Source organism: Tursiops truncatus, chromosome 7 (assembly GCF_011762595.2).
Source record: "Tursiops truncatus isolate mTurTru1 chromosome 7, mTurTru1.mat.Y, whole genome shotgun sequence".
Lineage (NCBI taxonomy): Eukaryota > Metazoa > Chordata > Mammalia > Artiodactyla > Delphinidae > Tursiops > Tursiops truncatus.
The window spans coordinates 43,312,228-43,324,822 of record NC_047040.1 but is presented as its reverse complement, the minus strand read 5'-3'; the positions used below and the strand labels follow the sequence as shown (position 1 = coordinate 43,324,822).

Sequence of the window (12,595 nt, the reverse complement as noted above, 5' to 3'; positions counted from 1 at the left end):
AGTTGAAAAACATTCATTCCTTTCTTCTAGTGTAATAGCCATAGCTCTTGGTGATTCTTCCCCTGAACCATATTCAATTCAACAAACTCTGATTGTTAATAACAAGGCATCATAATGCATTTATTGTGTGCCAGACACAAGATGACCATTATTTCATTTGATTATTAAATCAACCTCATGGCACAAGCATTATTATCAACATTTTCAAATAAAGAAGCTGGATGTTAGAGAGGTTAGTAATTTGTTTGGGATAACATGGCACTGAACTGCAAATCTAGGTCTCTAAGACCTGGGTTTATTTATTGAGTGCCTGGTAGGAGTGAGGCATTGAACCAGGAGGTAGAGGCTTCCATAAGACAAGCCTCTACCCTCTAGTGGAGGAAAGGGCCACAGGTTATTCCATTCACTATTAAATGGGCTATAACAGAAGAAGTAACAAGGCAGCAACTAGTAGAATTTAAAGAGGAGTTAATCCTATGATGATGGGAGGATCACAGGATTTATATGTTGGCTCCCCAGATTCCCAGAGGCAAGCAAGTTATGTAAGATGAGCAAAACCATCATATCTGGGTGTCAAATAATCCTGTCCCCAGGCCCTAATTCTCTTCAGGCAGCTCTGCACAGCAGGCCAGCCAGTGTATATTGAGCAGCGCTGCTTAGCCTATACAAAGCTTACCTCGAATGCCACCAATACAACTCTTGTATGATAGCTGTACTTCACACACTACTCCTACCAACTTGAAAATCTTCTCCCTGTTATTTTCTGAGAGTCACCGACCAGGGTGCCTCACATGGAGAGACAAATCAAGTCTCTCCTCTCCTACTTGGGTTCCCTCTTGCCAATGTCCACTGCAACTGAAGCTTCCTTAAGAAAACTGCTGCCACTACTGCTAAAGACTGTTAAGCATGTTGCATGTCAGGGATGCCACTCCTAATTCTGCCTTTACCCAGCAGAGCCATGGAAGGCGGGAGAAAGCCCCCCTCTACAGTCAACTGGTCTCCAAGACCCGCATTGCTAGCACCCAGTGTCTCTCAAAATAGAATTTCTTCCTCTAACACTTTTAAACAAAAACTTATCTCAACAGAAGGGAGAAGCAGCATTCTCTGTGAGTTCCCTATTCTGTTTATATGCTTCCAAGAAAAATGTTTTCTTTCCCTACCACTGAAATACAAGTAAACGTGAACACACACACTCACACTGGGGACTTGGAGATAGAAATCTAGCCCAAGGCTACACAATCAGCCATTTCCCTTACCAAACCATAGTGTTTAATGTCCCATTCAGGTTAACAGTACTTGCTCTTTTTCTTGTGTAACTAAAAGAAACCATTCTGTTTTTTTTCTTCCTAAAACAAAGAAACAGTTTACATGAAAGATGAATGAATATTTATTTGTAGAAACCAAAAACACACAAAAAACCGTTCACAAATTTTAAAGTACATTCTAGCCAAGACATTCTATTACATCTAGGTGGAGAAATGAAGAGCTGGGAATATTAAATTTGGTGGTTAAAATCATAGAGTAGCAGAGCCAGGATTAGAATCTAGGTTTTCTGATTCCTAGTCTAATGCTCTTTCTTCAGGGAGGGAGGTGGAAGGAGGTTAAGAGAGGTGTAGTGTGATACTTTTTCCTCTGTAGGAGAAAGAAGAATGGATTTCTCTGTTCTCTCTTGGTTAGCTTTTGGTCAGTTTTTGGTCATCTCCTTGGTATGTGTCATTTCTGGCTCTTGCATTTTCAACACAGCCGACCCTTGTATACTGAGCTCAGAGGCTCCGTGGTTTTCTGGAATGCTCAACACGGGCCTCCTCCATAGGGAGAGATGCACTGCCCTCCTTGCTCTAAAAATATGCTGTTTTGTTGAAATGGTTAAACTAGTAAGGCTTGTTTTGCTATACTTTGAATTGTAGCTAAATTACTTTCATAGTTTTCCTTTTCGCTTCCTGTGTTCTGGTTTTTTGAACAAACTATGATATGCTCCACATGGCCTAGATGCATTTACTTATGCTTCCTTATAAATCGCAGTTTCTCCAGACTGTCATTAATGTTCAAACCTTTTCCCTTAGTATGGTTGCCTAGATATACTGCCAGAGGGCCTGGAACATGATTTCCAGCACTAAGTGCAATGTTAATATTCTGCTCAGTCTCCCTCTCCTTGGTACAGGGAATGGCTTCTTTTCCTCATCTTCATCGGGAAGTAGAAACCTATGCATCTGCCAGCTTCATAACCGCTCTTGGCTGCCCTGAGTGTGATGTGGAAAAAAAATGTTGAGGGTAGGTTTGTAGCAGCTGTTTTACCACATTCTTGTGAAAATGCCTGCAGGCACGGACTGCTCCACTCAAGGCACAAAAAGTCTTTCTCCAGCCCTGGTAAATCCACCTTGGCAGATCCCTGTTAGAATGCAGGGTCTCAGACTTTAGCATGCACAAGAAACACCTGGGGGTACAGACTCCTTCTGCACCCCACCCCGAGTCTAGGATACTGTCCAACTATGGTAGAGCCCAAGGACCCATCAGTAGCACCCAGGTGATTCTGATGCAGGCTGTCTGCAAAGCATTCTTTGAGAAATACTGATTAGGGTTTTAGAATTAGGCTCATTATTATTTTAAAAATCTTTTTCTTAAAACTGTGGTTGGATGGCCAATTTGAGGAATGTTAGAGGAATTAATGAACAGATAGGGGAGTGGGCTATATTTCTCAAGTCCCTGCCTTCTCACCTCTATGATTCTACACTTCTGTACTTTTTTGGACTAGACATAATACATCCGAATCCATGGTGTTTAGGCACAGTATGGAGAGATTTCTTGGCCTCTTTTCTCCCTACTGACGCTCCTGCAAGATGAGGGGTTGTGCCAAAGTGTAGAAAATGTGTGACTAGAAGCACTGACACCTTTCTGAAGTTAGTCTTTGCTAACTAAATAAAACCACAGGCTACAGACTATGGTCTCTCCCCATTCTCATCTCCTGGGCAGTTTGCTTGGTTTTACAAGATTAGGACTGAAGTGGGTAGTTTCTGTAAATAGGAGCAGAGGAGGAATGTGCCCTGAGAATTGAGGTGACTGTTAGAACCCAAAGGGGAGGGTTTGGAACATCGGGACAGGGCAGGGCTCACTTATGGGTGGAACAGACAGATCTTCTGGGGTGTGATTTTTAGAGGAGACAAAGACACTATGGGATGAAATTTCTTTATAGGGGTTTAAGCAGTTGAATGCCAAAACCTTAAACTCTGTAAAGATAAAACTTAAAGATATCTGCCTGGAAGATGATTTCTTAAATTCACACTATTATACACAAGAATTTCCACGAAAGTTTCCAGAAAGCTATTTTTAATGTAGCGAGGGAAAACTGCCATAGGAAGTTGGAGTGAAGGGGGCAAAGAAAGCAAATGAAATACAGTATAAAAAATAGATCATTGACACCATGACTGTTCTGATTCTGTTTATCTTATTCAGCAGGCAAGACACACAGTAGAATTTTGGAGACAAAGACCAGAATATGTGGCCATCTCAACTAATGGAAGGATAGAAATTCTGAGCAAACTTAAAACACAAAGGGCCCCGACAAAGCAGATGCCACTGTGTTCTCATACTTCAGAGGAAGGGCCTCGGGTCCTCACTCAGAGGAGCCTCAGACCGGGTGGTTAAGTGGTAATATATATTTAAACACAGACATGGAAATCTCTCCAAGAACTTCCCTAGGACCTACCTTCCACATTGGGAGTTTCCAAACAGGCATAGTCTAAAGGATGATGTGAGACCAGGCTGGGGAGAGGAACCTTAAAGAAAAATCAAAGCTAGATAGGAGGGAAGACTCAAAATGGATAAGAAAATGCAGGAGAGACTGTCAATCTAGATAGACTGCCAAGGCCAGAGAATGCAGAAGGGGTAGTACCTATCACTGTCTTTGGCACTTAGGGACATTTCATTAAGTATCATGGAAGGAAGGGAGGGAAGACGGGGTCTCCTATAAAAGCATCCTGAGTTGTTGGAAGAGGTGGCAGGCTATAAAGTGTGCTATCATGACTAAAACAAACATGGGGCCAAATCTGGAATCCAAACAGAAAAGGATATTACTACTTCTCTTCAGAGACCTATGCAAAAGCACAACTCAGGAAACTAAAACAGGTAGCTTAGCTCATTGATAAATGATCCAAAGCACATGTGACACAGACTAGAAGCAAGGTACAAAGATAATACCTGGCAGGGTCTTTTCTGCTGAGAGCTCAGGAAAAGGAATGCCTTGAGGCAGTACTCGTGGCTTATCTCTTCTGTTCATAGTTGGTGGCCTCTGCACTTGCTCCTTCTCAAATCCCTCTTTCTACATAAAGTTTAGTTTTGCTCCAGAACCATCTGTTGAAGTGTAGTGAAAGGAAGGAAAGGAAGGAAGTGAGTTAAAGAAGAGAAAAGAAGGAAAGAAAGGAAGTGAGTTAAAGAGGAAGTAGAAAGAGCCCAGGATACAAAGGTACAGTCTTTGATGGAGGCATTTTCTTTCTCTTTTGCTCCTGCATGTTGACTCAAGAAGGACCCTCAAAATTTGACATCAGGCTGGCTGGAGTAATGCTCTTCAATTTTTCATGTCAGGGTCAGACCTTCTGCTATACCTTTGGGTGGACTTTATTAGTTAGTAAATCTTTGACGTCAGCAAAAAGCATTTCCCACATCCCTTCTCTATGTCAGACTATGGCCTTGAATGAAGCAGCCGTGCTATCCTGGCCCTTATGAACCTTAGAGTCCAGTAGGAGAGAAATAGTCACATAGGATTATCCATTTTCTTGAAAGAAAAGAACAAGAGCTATGAGAGTTCTTAACAAGCAAGCATATTTGACTAGGTGACATTTAAGCTGAGACCTAAAGAGTAAGATTTCACCAGCAACAAAGACGAAAGGTGAGGGTTTCAGGCAGAGGGAACAGCACGTGCAGAAGCAGTGACAGTTCCCAAATTACAATTTAGGAGGACCTTAGAGGCAGCGATTTGACTCTGAGTGGCGGGCTGTTTTTGCATAGCATTTTACATAGATTTTTAAAATATCAATTGTGCATATCAAAGAAAAGATGGGCTTGATGAATAGAATATTAAAAGATAAAGCCCCCCAACTCTCCCCTTGTACTACTATCATGCAGGAGCCATGAGATAGGTCTCGCTTATTTGAAGACCTGAAAGAAGGCAGTTGTGGCCAGAGCATAAACTTCAGGGGGAGACTGGCTGAAGATGCAGCTACAATTTAGGTAGAGCCAAGGAGGCCTTCTAAGGAAGATTGCAAATTTTTAATTTTATCCTAAGGGTAGTGGGAAGCCATTAACGGTTTTAAGCTGGAGAGTAACATGATCTGATTTATAGCTTAAGGAGATCACTCTGGCTTCTGGATAGAAATGAACTGCAAGGGACAAGGAGCTAACATCTGTTGAATTTCTGCGTGGGCCTGTCCCTGAACAATACACATGCATTACTCACTTAATTCTCACAACAGCCCCCCCAAAGTGGGTGTTAGCATCTTCATGTCACAAGTAAGGGAACTGAGAGGCCCTTTGAGATTATATAAACTGCCCAGCATAACACAGGGAGAAGCAAGGAAATGAGTGCAATTTGTTTTATTATTGTGCAGTGAATGCATAGGGCTTACTTTACAGCCAATAAAATCCAATGATTGTTTTCTCATAAAATTCTGTAGGTAGTTGATAGTCATATCCAGAATGCAGTGATCACAGAAAGGTTAATACATGTTTTTTTTTCAGCCAAGGGTATTCCTGACCCTGGCTGTTCATCTGAGAGATAGTGGATATAGCTGTACGATTGGAGCTATTATAGGATTCTGCTCTTAAAACCTCTCTTATCATTGTTAAATATGCGAAAGACCTCTTTTCACTGTTTTGATCTTTTTGTCAGGTTGTTTTCCAGGAAGTGGTTGCTAGGAGTGAAAAGTTTTATTATTTAGAGATAAGTGGAGCCTAGATATCCCATCCCCTTAAAAAGTACAAAAAAAAAGCCTACAGTAATTGACTTGAAAAGTATTTTTGCAACACCATTTGTACCAGTCCACCTGCTTTCTATTTACTTCTGGTTATCTCCTTTCGCTAATGATTCTCTGAAAGCACACACTAAGGTTTGCACCAAAATACTGTCCTGGAGACTGTTGGAGGAGTCTGCAGGGCTCTTAGAGCCAACAGCTGCCTCTAATGACAGTGAGCACGTGCACACTGAGTGACTACAGAGCCCCCTGCCATAAGTGTGAATGTCAGCCGGCTACACAGTACATGAATTACCCTTGAATATAATTGCCTTTACATTCTGATAATGTCTACCACCGGGGGAAAATCCATCGAGATTGAAGTTGTACCAACCAGGTTACAGGGACACTGTTCCACACACTGGGACAAGTTCCTACCCAGGCCCTGAGGTTCTTAGCTGTGTATGCCTTTGTCCCTTCTCATACCATTCCTTTAAAAATCTTTGATTATTAAGCAAAAGATGTGTGAACCCTTCATTGCTCTTGCAAAACTGCTATATGTTAGGCTCCTTATAACTTTTGTCTGGTGACTTGTCTGGTGACTGGACTTGAAACATTCTGTAACCTTGTTTGATATTTATAATGTATGACCTGCAATTTCCATAATATCTGTTGGAAAAAAAATAGACATGAGATTTCATCAGTAAGTGACTAATAATCTCTAGATAAAAGCCACAACTGCTTGTAACCAGTGTTCAGAATCACAGTTCAGACCCAGGTGGCACATTTAAGGTCACTTAGGCTAATCTTCCCACGAGGCAACTGAGGCACTGGCAGATCAAGGGACTTCCTAGGTCTACCAGGGATGCAATGGCCAGGCTCAAGCTAAATTCTACTTGCCTGACTCTCAGTTCAGAAAGACTTTAGAGACCCATATATATTTTTACACTTTTTAATAAAGAACCACAAATTTAGACTTCAAAATTAGACTTAGAATTTATTTATTGTATTTCTTACTGTACAAGGACTTGATTTTCCTCTCAATATTTGGGCAGATCCCCAGTATAAACACTTGAGGCATTTCCTTTGGCCTATGTCACAAATTACTTAGGAAAAACAACATTATGAAGGAAACTAAGTTTATCTCCAGAGTTATTGTCTTTTTCCCCATCCTCTCCCTTTGGTTTTCCTCTTAGTGTTTCTCGTGTCTTAAGATGTGTATCCCAACCTATTCATGGGCCCTTGGCCTTACGTGCTTACAGCTTAGGATACCCCTTCACATCTAGACCTTTTTACACCTCATTTTCTCTGCCTATAAACTTACCTATAAAGTATATACTATCTTATTAGCTCCTCCTTTCAGGTAGTATGTTAGCAAAACTCACGTGCTAACTAACACAAAGTCCTCCTGTTTTTGCCTATCACAAGATGTCAAGTTCTCACTATTTTAATCACTCTCTTGGATTAAGACATTATTTCTACAAACCCCTGTTAAAATGAATCACTTTTAGCTGGGAGGTAAAATCCATGAAGACAGTACTGTGTGAAGGCACTACACCATGCTGGAATTAATACATAAGCCTGTCCCCCTCCGAAATGGTATGCATTTTCCTTTGTACCATGCCTCTTGCAGTAGAAATGTACTAGCATCCAGTTCTAATCACCAAGTGTAGCTAATATATATCAAGGTGGCAGATGCCTCTGGATACTTTTTTCTGCATCTGGAACACTGATGGGAATAAGTCAATTATTATGTAACTGTGAGATTAAGTAAAGATAGATTATGAAGACACCTATTTCTTGATTCAAATTACATTTGTCAGCTTCAGAGTTAGTTACAGAAATAAGAACAGCTAGTCAGAAGTGGAATTTAACTGAAAAAGCATAAAATATGTTTACATGAATTCACTGATTCAAATATTTTGTGCAAACACTTTTAGGTAAATGGTCATTTTATACGCTGACCTTTCTATGTGCTACCAGTAGGACTGGCTTCTCTATGATCCAAAGCTCTTTCTCCTACCTTCCTCTCATATTAGATGGATCAATCAGAAAAGGGCAGCCCCCAAAGCAGAGAAGCTTAAAGTAACAGTTTCTTTCTCTGAACTCAGAGACCTAGGTAGACAGCAGCCACCAGCTTTAAGCATTAATAGTTAGAATGGCATAGGGAAAGAGATAATAAAAAATTATGCATTGGCTTTTTTTTTTTTTATGCATTGGCTTTTTAAGCTTATAATCACATTTCCCTGGCCAAAGCAAGCTGCATGGATACATCCAACTTCTAGGGAGCAGGGACATACAGTCCTACACAGGAGGAGACTGGAAATATTTAGTGGAGAGTGTTAATAATACCACACCAGATTGCTCTGGTAATTACCTGAACCTACCATTTAACTTCACTCTTTTTTGTTCTTGACAAAATGCCCTTGTTAACCTCTTACACCTGAGTTTCTATCTGGCAAATATCACCTACTTTCTAGAATATTCCATAATCTCCCTGAAAGAACTTATTTTATATCATCTTTATCCATTGAATATACATAATATTTATGGCATCCAGAATACTGTATTTTAATTAGGACTATATGTATCTGTGTTGCATCTATCTCCTTAGACCAAAAGACTATGCCTTATTCATCTGTGTAATCTAAGCTCCCGTACGGTGGTTGGCACAGGTAGACAGTCACTAAAAAACAGGGTGCTTATAAAGTCCTTGTGCAGTTTGAATTTTTAATAAGCATCCTCCTTTTTGTATAATATAATAGGGAAGGAATTTACTCAAGATTCAACTAAAACTGTGAAAGTTTTATTTGTTCTAATATATTTCTTTTATTTTCTAGTTAATAAGCTCCTATGTTATATTAAACAGCCTCAATTATGTTATTGAAAATGATATTCAAAATGATAGTGGATATGTTAAAACCTAAAAAGTTTAAATTATCCTGTCCAGTTGGGACAGAGGTGAACATGAATAATTAAAGTAATAGAATAAATGAAGATATTACCAAATAAGCCCTGATATAGAGTGAAAGAACCCTTGAACTCTTCCCAGAGAGGTCAAGGAAGGCTTTGAAGAGGAGACAATATTTGAGCTGAGTTCTTAGGAAACAGAAGGTATATCCAGATGCGAATGGTAAGGGGTAATAGTAAGGGTAGAGTCAAGAAATATGTGGTACTTTTAAGGCAACTCACTAAAATGTTGAACAGATTATTTAATGTTTGTGTCAATTTTCTCACCTGCAAAATAAGACTGTATGTACCTGCCCATCTCAAATGGCTTGTTATGAGGCAAAAGGCTATTATGTAAGAAATTGGAGAGCACCATGAAGATATAAGATGGGGACCTTGAAGGGTCAGTGGAATTTTGATGGATAGAGAAAGGGGCTTAGGACATATAAGGTGATAAGAATGGTATAAGGAAAGACTCCAAGGAGGAAAGTTGGTTAAGCCAAGGAAAATTGATCATTTTGGCAAGAATAAATAACAGCAAGTTAAGGTTCAAACACTAACCAGTCAGAAACAGGTAGAGAAGTCTAGTTTAGCAAAAAGGTAAAGTTGGTTGTCTTAATATGTCTCAGTATTTTTTGTTGGGATAGAAGGGAAGCAAATCTAGAGTTATAGAAGTGATTCAGGATCCAAACTGAAGGTTGGGGCAGGCTTCTTAATGCTTACTCTGTCTCTAACTCCATCCCTTTATTTTAAATCATGCAAGGGTATCATATATGGCCCCCGAACAATTGGGGGAGTCATATAATATGTAAATAAGTTAAAACATAGATAATGTAATTTAGTGGGGTTAAAAAATGAGAGAGAAAAAGGTTTGATAAATTGCACTCAGGGCAAAGAGAAAGATAAACACAGAGAAAGAGTCTTCTATAATGTGATTTTGAATCAGTCAGGTTGTCTTAATGGAAACCCAGATCCAAGATGGTTTAAATACTAAAGAAATGTATCACATGTAACTAAGGAGGGAAGGCATCAGAGTTGGTTGCGTCAGTAGCCCATGAATATCATGGAGATTCCAGATTCTTTCTATCTCTCCACTCTGTTGGCCTTGGTGTGTTGGGTTTGCCTTAAGGCTGGCTCTCTCCTGGTACTAAGACAGCTGCAGCAATTTCAAGGGAAATGGAATTTCCATGGCTGGCTAGGACTAATGGTCTGGAGTAGAATCTGCTCCAGGGATAAATCTCAAAAATGTTATATTGCTATCATCATCTGATTGTTCTGGGCAGAGTTGGAAACATGATGGCCCATGCGCCAAATTACTCTTGTAGATGTTTTGTTTGACTAGCACAGTGTTAAAAGAAAATTGAATGAGCTGCATTTAAAAGTCAGATAATTTTGTTTATTTCTTAAAATAATATTTCTCTATTATCTTAAAGAATCCGAAGGTTTATCTAAATGTGCCTGCATTCCACTTAGCTAAAATTGGCTAGAGTGGATTAACTACTGCCCCTTTAGACAGAGCATTCCGATTCCACCTTACTGGGCTTCATCATTCCCTAACATATTAACCTGGTCTGCTTTACTCAAGTTACTTACGGAGCCTCTCACTGGGGAAAGTACTCTTAAAGATTTTTAAGAGCCATGTGGTGTTTTTGCACCAATGAGCATATCTTTTGTAGGCACTTCTTCAATGGTTCAAAAGAAATGAGGGCAAGGGCCACATCTTGCTGGAGGGCATGTCTTTGCCAACTCTATTATTAATTAGCTGTGTTATCTTATTAACTTATAATTTCTATAGCCATAAAATTTAACAATTAACACCTGTCCCCAACAGGAATGTTACAAAGATAAATAACTTCTTTAAATTCAAAGGAAAAAAGGATGTACTTTTATTCATATTGTATTAATTAAAGAATTGCTTTCATATTTATGTTTGATATAGTCAAGAACCAGATAATTTTTTATATAGGTTTTTCAGTTAAGTATTAGTCATTTGTACCTTTTGTAAAGCCTTTAGTTCAAGGATAGGGTTTGTTGGTTGCACACCTGAACTATATTTACAAGGTAAATATATGCCTACTACTTGTATCATCCAGCATTGGTTAGGCAAAATTAAAAAAGGTTTAAAAGGAAACATTAAAAATTGAATATTGGATTTGTAATATTTTCTACACTTATAATTTTTAGAGAAAAGTAATGGCTTTCAACATTATAACAAAGCTGCATTTCTTTAATTAGGAAATATTTCAACCACAGAGAAAAAGAGAATATAACAAACACCTGTGTATCAATTAGCGCGGTACCATATTCACTTCAGATTTTAAAAATTATTATTTAAAAATTCAGTCATTACAGGGACTTTCCTGGTGGCACAGTGGTTAAAAACCTGCCTGCCGGGCTTCCCTGGTGGCGCAGTGGTTGAGAGTCCGCCTGCTGATGCAGGGGACACGGGTTCGTGCCCCGGTCCGGGAGGATCCCACATGCCGCAGAGCGGCTGGGCCCGTGAGCCATGGCCACTGAGCCTGTGCATCTGGAGTCTGTGCTCCGCAACGGGAGAGGCCACAAAAGTGAGAGGCCCGCATACTGCAAAAGTAAAAAAAAATAAAAATAAAGAACTGCCTGCCGATGCAGGGGACACGGGTTTGAGCCCTGGTCTGGGAACATCCCATATGTTGAGGATCAGCTAAGCCTGTGTGCCACAACTACTGAGCCTGCACCCTAGAGCCTGCAAGCCACAACTACTGAGCCCACATGCCACAGCTACTGAAGCCGGCGAGCCTAGAGCCTGTGCTCCACAGCAAGAGAAGCCACCACAATGAGAGAAGCCTGCGTACCACAACAAAGAGTAGCCCCCACTCGCTGCAACTAGAGAAAGCCTGAGCACAGCAACAAAGACCCAATGCAGCCAAAAATAAATTAAATTAAATTAAAAATTCAGTCATTACAGACAGTTCATTCATTACAGTTGAAGCTCTTTGTACATTTCTTCAATCCCATTCCCCATTTTACATACCCAGAGATAATAACCACTGCACTGAATTAGATGTTTATCATTCTTATGCACATTTGAAACTTTTGAAACCATATATGTATACATCTATAAATAATATATTGTTTTGCACGTTTTACAATTTTATAACCATGGTATCATAAAATACATATCCATCTGTAATTTGTTTTTGAAACTTATCCACTTTAATACATGATACTGGGGGTCATTCATTTTAAATAATATATTTTATCTCATTATGTAGAAATATCACATTATTTTAATCCATTCTCCTACTGATAAACGTTTAGATTGTTTCTACAGAGATTTTTTTATACATCACACCGTTCGTTTGTTGTACTATCTGGGGTGCATATGAATAAAGCTCTGCGTCAGAACATACCACATGGTGTTGTCACTATGAGAAGCAGAGCTATCATAGGTCAACCTTTCTTTTGTAGAGTTGCCTCTTGCGACTTATAATTAGACAGAGGGACTCACATGCTAACTGTAAATGTCAGATGCTTGAAAAGTAAAGATTATTTGAAGGAACCTGCTCTTTACAGAGAATGAATACTGATTTCTCTTCATCCCAGAACATCAAAATATATTGCTGTGGACTCTGATGCTTTTTTCCCAAATGTCTGAATTTTGGATTTAGCTTCATAAACAGTGATTTCAGCAGAGTTCAGTAACTGTTTTCCAAACTGGTAATATG

The 12,595-nt window shown here is 39.5% G+C and overlaps 1 protein-coding gene across 4 annotated transcripts in view; it reads right to left on the bottom strand.

Annotated features, from left to right (window-relative positions):
* Window positions 1-12,595, bottom strand: part of NEMP2 (nuclear envelope integral membrane protein 2) — a 400,823-nt gene that overhangs the window by 383,839 nt on the left and 4,389 nt on the right. The window lies entirely within an intron of this gene.